We start from the raw sequence: 17546 nt of genomic DNA on the forward strand, positions 1-17546 counted from the left end.
AAAGTTGGGCCAAACTGTGTAACACTGACATTGAATTAAATGTTGAATCAATATTTGATTATAAAGACATCATGATACACAAATTGCAGCAACATTTCTCCTAGATATGACTTGAGTATCTTATTGTAATGTGTTAGGCTAGTGTTCCCATGTTGCGTGTAATTTACTTGTCTCTCTTCTATTGCAGTTCTCCTTTCAGCTCACAGAAATACCCTTCGGGAACGTACAGAATGACTTACATTTTACGCAGAAAGGGGAGGGCAGGCCTCCAACTCCAATCTGATACACTGATCTCTTCGTGACTGTGGACAACAAGTCATTTGACAGCAGCCAGCATGAGTACTTCGCCCTGGCCAGTCGATGGGCACGCATCTACGCCCACCAGGCCTGCTAACGCATCTGCCCTCGCCACCTCCTGAGCCCCCAAGGCACCACAGGGTGCCCACCGAAGCGGGTAAAGGTGAAGGGCATCGCTGGCATTGGCAAGAGCGTGGCGGTGCAGAGGCTGGTCTATGAGTGGGCGCTGGGGAAGCACATGCGTGAGTTCACCTGTGTGTTCGACCTCCGCTTCCACGAGCTGAACCTGATCAAAGTCCCGCTGAGCTTACTGGACCTGCTCGAAGACCGATTCCTCTACTTCAAGACTGTCCTGCCAGACCTTCTGGCCCATTCTGGATGGGCTGGACGAGTTTAAATACCAACTGGACTGGAACGCTCCTGACAGGGACATCGGCGTGGACTCCAAGGTGCCCGTGTCAGAGCTGATAATGGCGTTGATCAAGGGGAGTCTACTCCCAGAGTCCTCTGTCATCCTGACATCCAGGCCTCCACTGACACCCCTAAGTGGTTCTTCCAGCGTTGCTGCGTGGTCCTGGGCTTCGAGGAGGACCAGGTGAAGGAGTACACCTCCAAGTTCTACAAGGACCTCAAGGTGTCTGAGAAGGTGTACAACTACATCCTGGACAACGACAACCTCTTTGTGCTCTCCTTCATCCCTCTCTATTGCTATATCATCTATATTGCCTTGGCTGAGTTCTTCTCCAGTCAGGAAGATAGTGACTCACGGTCTCTAGAGTTGAACCCACTTAGGACAAACGAGGTTTACTACTGCTACCTGTTTACAGCAAGCAAAGCACCATGCACTAAAAGGGAAGGTGGAGAGGAACACCCCCAGATTTCAGGTACTTTCTCTAGTTAGGCAACAGCTGACAAACCTGGAGAGATTAGCTTTTAACCTCTCAAAGTAGGGGTACATCATCCAGGCTCTGGACTTCTGGTGCTTTGGTGAAATCCCCCCCACCTTCTACCTCCCCAACTCCCTTACTGAGCCAAGAGCTCCACCTGGACCAGACTAGGGTGGAGAACCTGCAGATGTTCACTCACTTCTTCACGGTGCTTCTCCGGATAAGGCTGGGGGGGACAGTTGGATGGGCTGGTGCTGGCCCCTATGGAGGTGGGATTGGAAGGGGAGGATATCCGCACCAGGCTGAGTATCTGGTTCTAGAAGCCGGTTAAGGGTAGGCAGCTAGCCAATCAGACAGCGCAGAACCTGCTCCACTGTTTGATAGAGCTGCACATGAAGGAAGTCACCAGCAGGGCGGCACCAGAGATCCGGATTCTGAACCTGTTCAAGATTAAGCTGAGTGGTTGACTGTGCAGCGTAACACTATGTGTTGCAATTCTGACCACATAGGTTCAAGGAGCTCAACCTGGGATACTCCAACATCGGAAACAGAGGTCTTAGCAGGCTAGCTCTGATATTACACCTCTGTGAATCTCTTTAGTGAGTATTCATTGCATTTGTATTGTGTGACACAGCTCTGCACCACCTGTTGCAAATGTTTGATCATTAACAGGGACTAACTGATGAGAAGAATAGCAATTAACTAATTCATGTAGGTAACTATTATTTGTATTTTTTCTCAGTCTGCGATATAACTGCCTGGAAAGGGAGGCAGCCATCCTGAAATCTGAGGTGTTGAAATCAAATGAGTGTCAGGTGAAAAAGCTGTTGTAAGTGACTCTGAAAAGAACCATTTCTGAAAATAACAATTGCATCTCTAACACTGTTATATAGTTCCTCTATCTCACACTTGAACTCTTGACTCCTCTATTTTGTACAGTATGTGTGTTAACAACTTGGGTTCGGAAGGGTTTCTGGAGATGTAGAATGCCCTGGAGCAGAACACTACGCTGGAGGAACTCTACCTGGACACCACTGGCATCACAGAGAGAGGAACAGAGAACATTGTTAACTGCCTAGCAAGAACACCTCTCTGAAAACGCTGACGTAAGAGAAAGGGGGGAGAGAGAGTGTTATCTTTTTTTGTAATATTTATTTTATCTGACTTAGTATTACTGCATTGTTGAGGAAAAGCTTGCAAGTATGCATTCCACTGTACTGTTTATATCTGCTGTATGCTGTGCAAGTGACAAATACACTTTGATTTGAGGTTGACCGTTTTCTCTGAAGTTACAATGGGTGTTGACATACTGCCATCTAGTGTATTTCACAGTTCTTGCTATGATAATATCCTGTCTGACCTGTTATGATCTTCTCCTTCCCAGCATCGTGGGGAATGACATTGGGGAGGTGGGGAAGAGGAGGCTGAGATAGCTAGAGCATCGACGGCCGGGGCTCCGGATCATTGGGAACTTTGTGGACGACCTAGGACTGGGTAGAGCAGATATGGGATGACCGGGACCAGATGGACTCAGTGAAGATTGCAGATGCCCTACAGTCCATCTTGAAGGGGCTGAGGGTGGGAGCAGGTGGGGAGAATGGGGAGAGAGGGGAAGGAGAGAACACAGCCAAAGCCTTGGAGCTGGAGACCAAGATCTTGGAGCTTTTGAACGCCCTCACTCACCTGACTAGAGTGAGATGACTTCACTTAACCTTTTGCTCCGTGAGGAGCATAGGTTATCCACAAAGTGAGATGGCTGATCAAGTCTACAGCAAATGGGCCAAATAAATTCAACCGCACCTTTGCATCATCACAAAACCAGAGAGCAACCTCTCTCTGGTGAAGTCCACAAACCAAGCATATTACATGCAACAAACCGTTACATTACCTACAGCAGGGTCAAGCAAGTGAATGTTTCCAAAATTTTCTGACCACTAAACAACTATTGATTTAGAACCACGGAGAGTTACCACAAGTCGCAAAGAAAACAGGAGCTCACTCCACTATTCCAGCACCATTTCAGTGGTGAAATTACAGTGCAAGTAAAAGATAACCAAAAAGTATTTAGTCCAATCAACGTAAGCTAAATCTGATGTGGCTGTCCATGGTTCTGATTTGTGTGTGTGTGTGTGTGTGTGTGTGTGTGTGTGTGTGTGTGTGTGTGTGTGTGTGTGTGTGTCGGTGCATGCTATTTCAAGTAGTTAAATATGTTGACTCACCCTACTTGTTGATGAAACAGTCAACACTTTTATTCTTTGTTGTCCTAGACTACCTGGCTAAAATGTTTTCTCGCTAGCCTGACTTCCATTCATGGTCAACATTAGCAAGTTAACATTAGCCTTCTATATCAGCTATATATTTAACTTCCATCCTCTCAGGCCAAGGAAACAACAATGTATGAATTAATGGTTGGATCGGAATCACTGTTATAATCATTGGCAAGTATGGAGAATTAAGTAAAAGTCCAAATCTTTATCTCTATCCATGTCTAATTCAGCAAAGGGACAACTTTAGCTATCTAGCCACCGGAGGACAACACAACAAGATGCAACAATTTAAGTTTCTGTGAATGACGTATGCTCTCAATGTGATTTGATAGGAGTGACGCCAAAATCCAAGCTGGCTTCCCTAAACACTTTTTTTTGATGCGCCAGGACCATTCACAATTGAACTCGCTGTTTAGCTCAACGCTGATTAGCAAATGTTTAGTATACTTTTTTCTTAATCAAGGGAGGCCACATTCTTGCTGGCTTCCCTTGCATTCCATGTAATGCTACAGGCGGCAATAATGTCATACTCGTTTGGACCAGACAGCATCAGACAGATGGAGGGGCGCTGTTTTGCTCGCTAGGATGCTTTGTCTGGTAAGATACATTCAGCCTCTTGCGAATTGTAGGAAAATTATAAAACAGAGAGACGAAAGATAAGTTCTAACAATTTTATTGGTAAAACATTTTTGGGAAGCCTGGCTTCCCTTGGCATCCATGAATACACATCACTAACTATATCACTAAATCCTAGCCCTTTTATACTTTTCTAATTGGCCCGTAGTGATTCTGTTGCCATTGCTGTAAAAGCAGAACGTGTAAAAAAGCTCCTTTGTGGTAGTGTTTGCCGTGGGATTTTAGAAACATTGTTTCTGTTAAATTATTTATCAGCTGAGCAGCACGAATACTGAGAGCAATGATTAAGAAACTGGATGGAAGTTAGTGTGTCAAAATACATTTGGGTGGAACTGTGTTACATCAGATACATTTACAGTCATTTGTGTCATGCTGAATGTAACTTGTGAATTAACACATACAGCTCTGAAAGTTCCTAATTTTCTCAGACAGACAAATAAAAACAAAAATAAAAAGGCAAACCCAGCATGGTTAAAGAGCTCTGTTTTCATGTCGTTCAACAAATGTAAATGCCTGGAGATTGCTCATTGGCATTTGGCTTAGAACCGGTGCTTTGGTTTGATTACATAAACATTGAGCTCTTTGGCCATGCACACCAGTGCTGGGTTTGGCATCAACATGAGAGTGCATAAGCAGAAAATGACCCCATACCTACTGTCATATATGGAGGATATTTGTTATGGGCTATTTTGCTTCCACTGGTCCTGGGGCCCATGTTAAAGCCAACAACATCATGAACTTTACCCAGGATATTTTAGCCAAAAACCTAGCTGCTTCTGCCAGGACTCAGGAGGCTCAAACTTGGCCGCAAGTGGATCTTCCAGCAAGAGAATGACCTCAAGCACACATCAAAATCCACAAAGAAATGGTTCGTTGGCCACACAATCAACAGTTTGCAATGGCCATCTCAGTCTCTGGACTTGAAACTAGAGGTCGACCGATTAATTGGAATGGCCGATTAATTAGGGCCGATTTCAAGTTTTTATAACAATCGGTAATCGGCATTTTTGGACACCGATCATGGCTGATTACATTGCTTTCCACGAGGAGACTGCGTGGCAGGCTGACTACCTGTTATGCGAGTGCAGCAAGGAGCCAAGGTAAGGTGCTAGCTAGCATTAAACATATCTTATAAAAAACAATCAATCTTAACATAATCACTAGTTACCTACACATGGTTGATGATACTACTAGTTTATCTAGCTTGTCCTGTGTTGCATATAATCGATGCGGTGCCTGTTAATCACCCAAATGGGTGATTTAACAAGCGCATTCACGAAAAAGCACTGACGTTGCACCAATGTGTACCTAACCATAAACATCAATGCCTTTCTTAAAATCAATACACAAGTATATATTTTGAAACCTGCATATTTAGTTAATATTGAATTTATTTTAACTAGGGGAATTGTGTCACTAAATCTATGATTTGATAGAGCAGTCTGACAATCATTTTGAGCCCTATTACTTGTTAAACAATCTCCTTCTCTGTGCAATTGTATTAGTATAAAATAAAAACATGTGGCGCATACAATCAAGCTCAGTATTTCAATTTATTTTATAAATTACATTTTTGATCTTTTTCAAGAGTGTCAATTTCAGACTGTACACTATTGCTATGTGTTACTGTCATGATCGTCGTATGGAGTAGACCAAAGCGCAGCGTGGTTAGAATACATTCTTCTTTATTAAATGAACACGAAGAACACTAAACAAAAACAACAAAACTAATAAGACGGCCGTGACCGCTATATAAACAATGTGCTAATGTGCAACATAACATAGACAATAACCCACGAAATACCCAAAGAAGATGGCTGCCTAAATATGGTTCCCAATCAGAGACACTGATAAACACCTGCCTCTAATTGAGAACCAATCTAGGCAACCATAGACCAACATAAACACCTAGATTAAAGCAACCCCATAAATCTACAAAAACCCCTAGACAGTACAAACACCCTAGAATAAGACAAAAACACACATATCACTCATGTCACACCCTGACCTAACCAAAATAATAAAGAAAACAAAGAATACTAAGGTCAGGGCGTGACAGTTACAGAAACGTAGCTACAGTATGATTACAGTAACTCAATACTCAATACAAAAAATGTCTCCCTTCCATCTTCATAGTATTGATAATGTGTAATAATGTGTAATGTGGAGGATTGTCACGCCCTGGCCTTAGTTATCTTTGTTTTCTTTATTATTTTGGTTAGGTCAGGGTGTGACATGGGGGATTTATGTGTTTTGACTTGTCTAGGGGTTTTGTAAGTTTATGAGGCTGTTTCCTGTCTAGGTAAATTGTATGTCTATGGTTGCCTAGATTGATTCTCAATTAGAGGCAGTTGTTTATCGTTGATCTCTGATTGGGAACCATATTTAGGCAGCCATATTCTTTGGGTATTTTGTGGGTGATTGTTTCCTGGGCCTGTTTGTGGTGCCTGTTTGTGGTGCCTGTTTGTGGTGCCTGTTTGTGGTGCCTGTTTGTAAAAAAAGACCATGGACAGTTCCCACGCCGCGTATTGGTCCGATCCTACACCTCTTCAGAGGAAGAGGAGGAAATCTGCCGTGACATGGATAGAAACAACATTTCAAAATTAAGGTCTGGGTTATTTTGTTTTATTTACTTTGCACAAAAGTAGCGTTCAAATCAAATGAATACTACAGTGAAATTCTTACTCACAAGCCCTTAACCAACAACGCATTTTCAAGAAAATACCACCCCAAAAAGTAAGAAATGAATAACAAATAATTAAAGAGCAGCAGTAAATAACAATAGTGGGGCTATTAAATATATCCAATAGTAAACATATTTAGGGATGTTCTTTAAGTAATATCAAACCAAATATTGAGTTTATTTTAAAAACATTGCTTGTTTACCCCTATCACTTCCAATGATTGTTAGCTAGCTCCTAGCGGTTGCTAAAGTTAGCTGAAGTTTGGAGTGTCTGTTTAAAGAACCATTTGCTGTTTCTCCTGGGCCATAGACTACTTTTAGGGTGAGAAACCATCAAGTTGTAAAATACTGAACTTCCCATTGAAGCCATGTTGATGAAACCATGAAGCACCAATATACAGGAACAGTGCAGGACTTGGCGAGAAAGATAAACATATTTACAGCAGTGATACTATGAATTAGTTAATACATATTGATATGATTCAATATATTGACTTGTGTATTTACAATATTCATAAACTTACTGTCTGAATTTGTACAATCCAACCCCAAAAGTTATGATGTACAGGCAAACCATTGCCAGAATAATTATTTAATCAGTCAGTTTTCACTTCCTGAAAAAGAACATAACAGTAATTTAGTGCTAAAAGGTCACCATAGAAATATCTCTCCCATATCAAAGAAACCTCTTGTGGTTTTAATCATTCTCAAAAATAATATTGACTGTTGCACTTTATGCAAAGAAGCCCATCCATTTAAATACTCAAGTTAAAACTGAAATTACTTCATTTGAGACGGCCCTGCAGCTTTCATATAAGATGTTCTGTGTGTTTACATCACAAACATGTTAGTGATATACTAACAGTCTTTACAGATGGTACTTTGAGTTAGCATTAAAGCACACATCAGTCCTTTTATTAATACAGAAACACATGTCCCAGTGATAGAGTGGTAAGGACACTTGACCTAAATTTGAACAGAAAAAGGATCAGTGTCTAATGTGATTAGCATGAGGTTGTAAGTAACAAGAACATTTCCCAGGACACAGACATATCTGATATTGGCAGAAAGATTAACAAGAATGGAAGCTAACTGCACTGTCCATTTTACAGTAGCAATTACAGTGAAATAATGCCATGCTATTGTTTGAGGAGAGTGCACAATTATGAACTTGAAACTGTATTAATAAAACAATTAGGCACATTTGGGCATTCTTGAGACAACATTTTGAACAGATAGGCAATGGTTCATTAGATCAGTCTAAAACGTTGCACATAAGCTACTGCCATCTAGTGGCCAAAATCTAAATTGCGCCAGGGCTGGAATAATTATAGCCTTTCTCTTGCATTTCAAAGATGGTACAAAAAAAAACAAAAATTATCTTTTACCAGATCTAATGTGTTATATTCTCCAACACTAATTTCACATTTTCACAAACTTCAAAGTGTTTCCTTTCAAATGGTATCAAGAATATGCATAGCCTTGCTTTCAGATCCTGAGCTACAGGCAGTCAGATTTGGGCATGTAATTTTAGGCGAAAATTTAAAAAAAGGGTTCGATCCTAAAGAAGTTAAGGAACAACGATAAAATAACAGTAGTGAGGCTGTATAGAGTGGGTACCAGTACAGAGTCAATGTGCGGTGGCACCAGTTAGTCAAGGTAATTGAGGTAATATGTGCATGTAGGTAGAGGTAAAGTGACTATGCATGGATAATAAACCGAGAGTAGCAGCAGTGTAAAAATGCAATTAGTCGTGCAGAAGCATAGAGAACAGTCTATGACTAGGTTGGCTGGAGTCTTTGGCAATTTTTTTGGGGCCTTTCTCTCACACTGCCTGTTATAGAGGACCTGGATGGCAGGAAGCTTGGCCCCAGTGATGTATTGGGCCATACTCACTACCCTATGTAGTGCCTTGCAGTCGGAGGACTAGTAGTTGCCATACCAGGCAGTGATGCAGCCAGTAAGCTCTCTGGTGCAGCTGTAGAACTTTTTGAGGATCTGAGGACCCATGCCATCTCCTGAGGGGGAATAGGCGTTGTCGTGCCCTCTTCACGACTGTCTTGGTGTGTTTGGACCATTATAGTTTGTTGGTGATGCGGATGCCAAGGAACTTGAAGCTCTCAACCTGCTCCACTACAGCCCCGTCAATGAGAATGGGGGCGTGTTCGGGCCTCCTTTCCCTGTAGTTCACAATCATCTCATTTGTCCTGATCATGTTGAGGGAGAGGATGTTAGTCTGGCACCACCCGGCCAGGTCTCTGACCCCCCTATAGGCTGTCTCATCGTTGTCTGTGATCAAGCCCATCACTGTTGTTTTGTCGGCAAACTTAATGATGGTATTGGAGTAGTGCTTGGCCATGCAGTCATAGGTGAACAGGGAGTACACGAGGGGACTGAGCACGCACCCCTGAGAGGCCCCGTGTTGTGGATCAGCGTGGCAGATGTGTTGTTACCTACCCTTACCACCTGAGGGCGGCCCATAAGGGAGTCCAGGATCCAGTTGCAGAGAGAGAGATGTTTAGGCCCAGGGTCCTTAGCTTAGTGATGAGCATTGAGGGCACTATGGTGTTGAACGCTGAGCTGTAGTCAATGAATATCATTCTGAAGTAGGTGTTCCTTTTGTCCAAGTGGGAGAGGGCAGTGTGGAGTGCAATAGAGATTGTATCATCTGCGTATCTGTTTGGGCAGTATGCAAATTGGAGTGGGTCTAGGGTTTCTGGGATAATGGTGTTGATGTAAGCCATGACCAGCCTTTCAAACCATTTCATTGCTACAGACGTGAGTGCTACAGGTCACTAGTCATTTAGGCAGGTTAATTTAGTGTTCTGGGGCACAGGGACTATGATGGTCTGCTTGAAACATGTTAGTGCTGAAATGAAAATGTCTAGGAAAAAGTGGTAGGTCACACAAGCTAACAGAATGGGATCACCAAGTGCTGAAGTGCATAGCACACAATAACCGTCTGTCCTGCGTTGCAACACTCACTACCCGAGTTCCAAACTGCCTCTGGAAGCAACGACAGCACAACAACTGTTCGTCAGGAGCTTCAAGAAAATGGGTTTCCATGGCCAAGCAGCCGCAATCAAGCCTAAGATCACCATGTGCAATGCCAAGCGTGGCTAGAGTGGAGTAAAGCTTTCCGCCATTGGACTCTGGCGCAGTGGAAACGCATTCTCTGGAGTGATGAATTATACTTCACCAGTTCGACGGACAAATCTGGCTTTGCCCGGATGTCAGAAGAACGCTACCTGCCTGAATGCATAGTGACAAATGTAAAGTTTGGTGGAGGAGGAATAATGTTCTGGGGCTGTTGTTCATGGTTTGGGCTAGGCCCCTTAGTTCCAGTGAAAGGAAATCTTAATGCCTCAGCATACAATGACATTCCAGACAATTCTGTGCTTCCAACTTTGTGGCAAGAGTTTGGGGAAGGGCCTTTCCTCTTTCAGCATGACAATGCCCCTGTGCGCAAAGCAAGGTCCATACAGAAATTGTTTATCGAGATCGATGTGGTAGAACTTGACTGGCCTGTACAGAGCCCTGACCTCAACCCCATCGAACACCTTTGGGATGAATTGAAATGCCGACTGCATCAATGCCCAACCTCAGTAATGCTCTTGTGGCCGAATGGAAGCAAGTCCCCACAGCAAGGTTCCAACTTCTAGCGGAAAGTCTTCCCAGAAAAGTGGAGGCTGATGTAGCAGCAAAAGTTGGACCAACTCCATATTAATGCCCATGATTTTGGAATGAGTTGTTCGACGAGCAGGTGTCCACAAACATTTGGTCATGTAGTGTATATTATTGCAGGATCCTGCTGCGCCAGAAGAAGACATCTACACCAACAGCAGTGTACCGAGTTAGGACAGGAGACAGGGACACATTGCGGCCCCCAATACGAGCTTCCTCCAAAGCCATCTCTGAGACAGACCGAACCAGCCTGCCCAGTCCCATCGCTGACACTGCTACAGTTCCAGGAGAAGGCACAGCAGTGATTTGGAAGAAGAAGAGGTGGATGAAGAAGGAGAATGAGGGGTCTGTGGATGGGGGAAGGGATTTGTCTAGCGGTTCCTACCTGCAGGAAGAGAGGTGTGTGCTGGGAAATGTAGGCAGACGCAGCATGAGTAAGGCACTGGAGATGGAGAACCTGTATGATGAGCTGTAGACTAGAAATGACATAGACATGTTAGATGGTGAGTATGCACAGGTACACTTTAAAAACATGGATACCACACGCAAGTAAGCAGTGCATCCTTTGTAAATAAGCTAAGCAGTGAATGGTCTAGTGAGGGGTCTAAAGTTTATTGTTACATTTGACATTTTCACTCATTTTTCTCACCTTATATGCTTTTACATTTTGTAAATGCTATTTGATTTTGTGGTATTTTGGTATTGATATTTTTAGCAGTTTTGCAAGTTTCTCAAGCTTTTTTATAGTTTTACCATAGATTTTTGCAGTTTAGAGTCTCATGCATTTGAAGACTTTTGTAGATATTTAGCCATTTCTCAAGTTTCTCATGCATTGTTGTGTTTTGGTATAGATGTTAAGCAGTTTCTCATGTATTTTGAGATTTTGATCTAGATCTTTTGCAGTTTCTCGAGTTTCCTTGCATTTTTGTATTTCTATGAATTTACTGCAGGCCTTTACTTTAACAGAGACATATTACTTTTCATGAAAGTATAGTTATTTTCTTTCAACAAATAAAGCCCACCTTATTGTTCTTTATTGTAGCCTTTGTAATTGTTCATACCATAATGATGACCTTTAACATTTTCAAAACATTGAATGCAGCAATACTATTGTGGGAGAAAGATGTACATATAGGGAGAAACTTAATACTGTACCACAAGAGAAAGATACACTTAGAGTGCATTTGCCATTCTGGTCAAATGCATTGTCTATTGTATAGGACAGGAAGCCAAAGTAAGGCCATGAGAGCATAGGACAGCTGGACATACCAAGGTCAGAGGGACATACAAAGGAGGGTGTCAGCCAAATGACCAACTGATGGACTATAGAGACAGGGCATATATTTTTAGGACATGAAGAGACACATAGTCTACTAGTCCTAATAAGGACAGACATACCAAAGACCACACCAAGCTGAACATAAGGGGCCCATAGGATAAGATGGGCATGTATTATTTTTGGGACATGAAGAGGTCCTGTCACCATTATAACTTGACTGAAAGCAGATATGGGCGTTATTGGGCGTGAACAAGCAGGATGCACAGATTGGGATATAATGATGGCAGATGGACTGAGGGAAATAACTTCATTTGCATGTGGGATGGACTCATATGTTGTATGTGTATAAATCAAAGCCAGTGCTCTGGAAAAGTGTGTGTTCCGCGGACCATCTAGGCTTCTGATATGTTTGTATTAAAAGCCTATATTGAATTCACAAGTTCTTGTAAGTGTTATATTTTGTAACGATTCTCCACGATACTATTAACATAAAAATGGAAACAAAAATAAACGAAAGTGCATTTGAAAGCTAACATTAGAAAAAATATTGGCCAAGTAGGCTCAGTCAGACTCAGTGAGTTTCCTGTTTGAAAATAACAAAGGGGAGGATGATGTAGTGCGTTGCGCTTTGTGACAGAAAACAGAGGACCAACACAGACAGACAGTGTTGCTGTTCTTTACACTTTACAGGAACGTACTGTTGAACCAAAGTTTATTTTGAATTTATAGTAACATACTGTAGCTTTTTTACAGTAACTTACAGGTTACTGCCAGATACTGTAAAAACAACAGGATTTTCTTTAGTGTACACATGCAGCACTTTCTACTGTAGACCAGGGAGACTGTGATGCATTTCCAGTAAACTCTACCCACAAGTCCCACCACATCATCTGCTATAGACTATCCATCTTGATATAATTTTCAATTTGTTACCTAATTTCATTTCACTGGGGGTAATGTGTAAGAAACTGTCCATCTGCATCCTGTTTTATCAAATCAAAATTAAATTGGCAAGAGGTTAGTAACCTCATTGCAGTTTCGCATTACTTTTCACATCAGCATATGTTTGTTTGGTCAAATATAGCCTTTGCTTACTGCAGTATAGCCTACAGTATAGCCTACAGTATAGCCTACAGAGCTGCAGTTTAGTGAAATGTTTTCAGTAGAAAGTGTAAAAAAACAATGCATATATATATAATATTCTGAATGTATTTCTATTGTGATTCAATGTATAGTTGAAACTGAAATGTAATAAAAATGACTTAATTGACATAATTGGTTGATTGTTTTATACACTTCAACAGCCTAACCGTCACTCGCGTCTATACCCTATCAGACACATAGACACATTAGACCCTTCTCATGAACAACAAAAGACTGTTTGGGCATTATCCGCTTCATCACTAGTAAAATAATGTATGCACATCTAATTATATGACATTTGTTGGCATGGTAAACCTTTATTTTTCCATCAACATGTGCATGATCTGACTAGCGTTCAATCCATTATGTAGATAAATACAGTATGTACAGTAAATGCTACTTATTTTTGCTATGGACAAGCTTGTGCTACAGAAACTGATGAAGCATTTTATAATGGAACTCAATTATTGACTCTGGTTATTGTTAGCAATGGTCTTTGCTGAAAGTGCTACATGTATGAAGAAAAACAACGACAGAACCACATGTAGTATTTTCTACCTGTGGTCACATAATGTGAGAGATGTGCTTACCGGCTACATACATCTAATTTCGTTCAGTGTTAATGTAGTTTCAATTACATATTTAGCCTGTTTGTGTTTTCTGTTTCTGTAAGGGGTGCGTAACTGGTGGCAGCAAAGTCAGACGCAGGAAGGTAGAACTCGGTAATAGCCGGAGCAGTTTAATTGCAAAACCAATGGCATCATGAATAACAAAAAATATTGGTACAAAAACCCGTCGCTCACCAGTCAACATGTGCACTTACAACAAACAATTCCACACAAAGACATGGGGGAAACAGAGGGTTAAATCCACAACAATAAATTAGGGAAATGAAAACCAGGTGTGTAGGAAAACAAGACAAAGCAAATGGAAAACGAAAAGTGGATCGACGATGGCTAGAAGACCGGTGACGCTGACCGCCGAACGTCGCCTGAACAAGGAGAGGAACCGACTTCGGTGGAAGTCGTGACAGTTTCTATTCCAATTTCTGATTTCTCTGTGTGGATGTCAATAAATATGTTTATATTTACTGAAAAGCAATTATTAATATGCAACAAATTTGTTTAACCTTTAAAAGATTTTGGAGATTTCTTAGAGATTATATGTGGATTTTGTATAATTAAAAAAATGTTTTGTAAAAATGGAGCTGGGATTTGTAGGGGTGGTTTATGCGAAAATATTGGCTGTTCATGTTCAGATATTCAAAATATCTGTAAAAATGAAATAGATACTTTATATTTATGGCAATCAGTGTTAATTCCATCATCTCTGTTGATATAATGTTGCTACCATTTTTTCAATTACTTTTGTAATGAGAATAAACATTACATGGTGAAAATACAATCTAGAATACCACCAGTTCAAATGTTCATCGTCTAAACAGCACTGACACTCAACAGCAGTGATCAAGAAAACGACATGGAAGTAAGTATATTAAAATATACACATTTGGGTGGAACAGTGTAACAGTATATCTGAGACCCACGGTTGCAAAATTGCATCCTGCACAGGTCCCAAACCAGCCTCTGAAACATTAGAAATCGGTCCACTCGTCTGAGACCACACTGGTCCCCTGCACATGCATATGTTGTGGCCATGCCCCCACCCAGTCGCACAGTGCAGGGTTCAGTCCCAGGGCCTCCAGCTTAATGATGAGCTTAGAAGGTACTATGGTGTTGAATGCTGAGCTATAGTCAATAAACAGCATTCTTACATAGGTATTCCTCTTGTCCAGATGGGATAGGGCAGTGTGCAGAGTGAGGGCGATTGCATCGTCTGTGGATCTATTGGGGCAAATTGAAGTGGATCTAGGGTGGCAGGTAAGTTAGACGTGATATGATCCTTGACTCTCAAAGCACTTCATGATGACAGAGGTGAGCGCTACGGGGCGATTGTCATTAAGTTCAGTTACCTTTGCTTTCTTGCGTACAGGAAATATTGTGGCCATCTTGAAGTATGTGGGGACAGCAGACTGGGATAGGGAGAGATTGAATATGCCCATAAACACACCAGCCAGCTTGTCTGCGCATGCTCTGAGGACACGGCTAGGGATGCCGTCTGGACTGGCAGCCGTGCAAGTGTTAATATATTTAAATGTTTTACTCACGTCAGCCACGGAGAAGGAGAGCCCACAGTCCTTGGTAGCGGGCTGGGTCGGTGGCACAGTGTCATGTTCAAAGTGTACGAAGAATGGTTTTAGCCTGTCCAGAAGCAAGACGTCGGTCTCAGCGATGTGGCTGGTTTTCCTTTTGTAGTTCGTGGTTGTCTGTAGTCCCTGCCACATACATCTTGTGTCTGAGCCGTCGAATTGAGACTCCATTTTATCTCCATACCGACGTTTAGCTTGTTTGATTGCCTTGCGGAGTGAATAATTACACTGTTTATATTCTGCCATATTACCAGTCGCCTTGCCATTGTTAAATGCTGTGGTTCGCGCTTTCTGTTTCACGCGAATGCTCCCATCTATCCACGGTTTATGGTTTGGGTAGGTTTTAATAGTCACAGTGGGTACTACATCTCCTATACACTTCATTATGAACTCAGTCACCGTATCCGTGTATGCGTCTAGATTATTTTTGCATGCTAGGCGGAACATATCCCAGTCCATGTGATCAAAACAATCCTGAAGTGTGGATTCTGATTGGTCAGACCAGCGTTAAATAGTATGAAGCACGGGCACTTCCTGTTTGAGTTCCTGCCTATAGGACGGGAGGAGCAAGATGGATTCGTGGTCAGATTTGCTGAAGTCAGGTGCAGGAGAGCAGATTGTAGTGAACAAGCACACTTTTATTCCAGTCAAAATGACAGCACAAAATAACATAAAATGTGCCCAAAACACGGAACATAGACAAAAAGTAATGCACGTAACAATATCCACAATATCAAAATACACTAAACACAAAACAATCCTACACAAAGACATGATGGGGAACAGAGGAATAAATACATATGAATTGATTGGGGAATGAAAACCAGGTGTGCAGGGAACAAGACAAAACAAATGGATACATGAAAAATGGAGCGGCGATGGCTAGAAAGGTTTGAGGTGGAATGTAAACAGCCATGGTGATGACAGAGGAGAATTATCTTGAGAGATAATATGGCCAGCATTTAAAATTGAGGTATTCCAGTTCGGGATGAACAAAATGACTTGAGTTCCTGTAGGTTCCTAGAATTACACCATGAGTCGTTAATCATGAAACACACCCCTCTGCCCTTCTGCTTCCCAGAGAGATATTTATTCCTGTCTGCGCGATGTACTGAGAATCCTGCTGGCTTTACTGACTCCGATAGAGTATCCCGAGAGAGCCATGTTCCATGAAACAAAGTATGTTACAGGCCCCGATGTCTCTCTGGAAAGAAATCCTTGCTTGTAGCTCATCAACTTTGTTATCCAAAGACTGAACATTAGCGAGTAATATACACGGAAGCGGTGGGTGGTGTGCGCGCCTCCTAAGTCAAACCATCAGGTCGCCTCGAGCACCTCTTCTCCGCCGGCGATGTTTTGGATCGGCCTCTGGAATAGGTTCCATTGCTCTGGGAGAGTGAACAAAGGAAATTATCCAGGGAAGTCGTATTCCTGGTTGTAATACTGATAGTTCTGGTGAGTTACTGCCGCTCTAATATCCAATAGTTCTTCCCGGCTGTATGTAATGACACAAAACATTTCCTGAGCTAATAATATAAAAAATTGTACATAAAAAACAAAATACGGTACAGTTTTCTAAGAGCTAGTCGCGATGCTGCCATCTCCGTTGGCACCATCAAATGTCGCCATTAATGTCTGACTCAATTCCTACACTTAGTACTTCAAAGTAAGTCTCAGCTCTGTTAAAATTACACAGAAGGAAAATTATATTTATCATAGTGATTCAGGAGCAACATTAAAACATAATAATACCAACATTAGACAACAATACAGAAAACCCTCAAATTGCTGAATTAAGTAAATGAAATCAATGATGACAGAATAGTCAGATTAACTATTTTGCTAAATTTAGTTATTTAACTAGGTAACCAGTTAAGAACAAATTCTTATTTACAATGACGGCCTACCCCGGCCAACCACTAACCCGGACGACGGCCCACCCCGGCCAATTGCGCGCCGCCCTATGGGACTCCCAATTACGGCAGGTTGTGATACAGCCTGGAATAAAACCAGGGTCTGTAGTGACGCCTCTAGCACTGAGATGCAATGCCTTAGACCGCTGTGCCACTCGGGAGCAGAGATGTATTATAGGTAATGAATATGTAGAGGACTTCTGAGCTTACTACAGACTTTGTGGGGCAGCAGAAAGATCAGCAAATGCAAATACAGAGGTTGTGAGTTCAAATCTCAGGGTCCAATTTCACATTTTTTAATCTGGATCAGAATGATTTGGATTCTGTAATCCGCTTTTTAGCAATCCAGGATCAGATTGATCGGGCTGTTTTTGAGCTGTTTTTTCTGTGAAAAAAAAATGGATAGGATCATTGATCCCATTCTAAATCCAGATGAATCAATTTGAAAAACTGGCCCCTGATGACAGGTAAAACAAATGTCCTAAACAATGGTTCGTACAAGGCTATATGATTTGGGCTATGTGTTGTATGGAGGTTAATACAGTTCC

The sequence above is a fragment of the Oncorhynchus clarkii genome, chromosome 3, assembly GCF_045791955.1.
Source record: "Oncorhynchus clarkii lewisi isolate Uvic-CL-2024 chromosome 3, UVic_Ocla_1.0, whole genome shotgun sequence".
Lineage (NCBI taxonomy): Eukaryota > Metazoa > Chordata > Actinopteri > Salmoniformes > Salmonidae > Oncorhynchus > Oncorhynchus clarkii.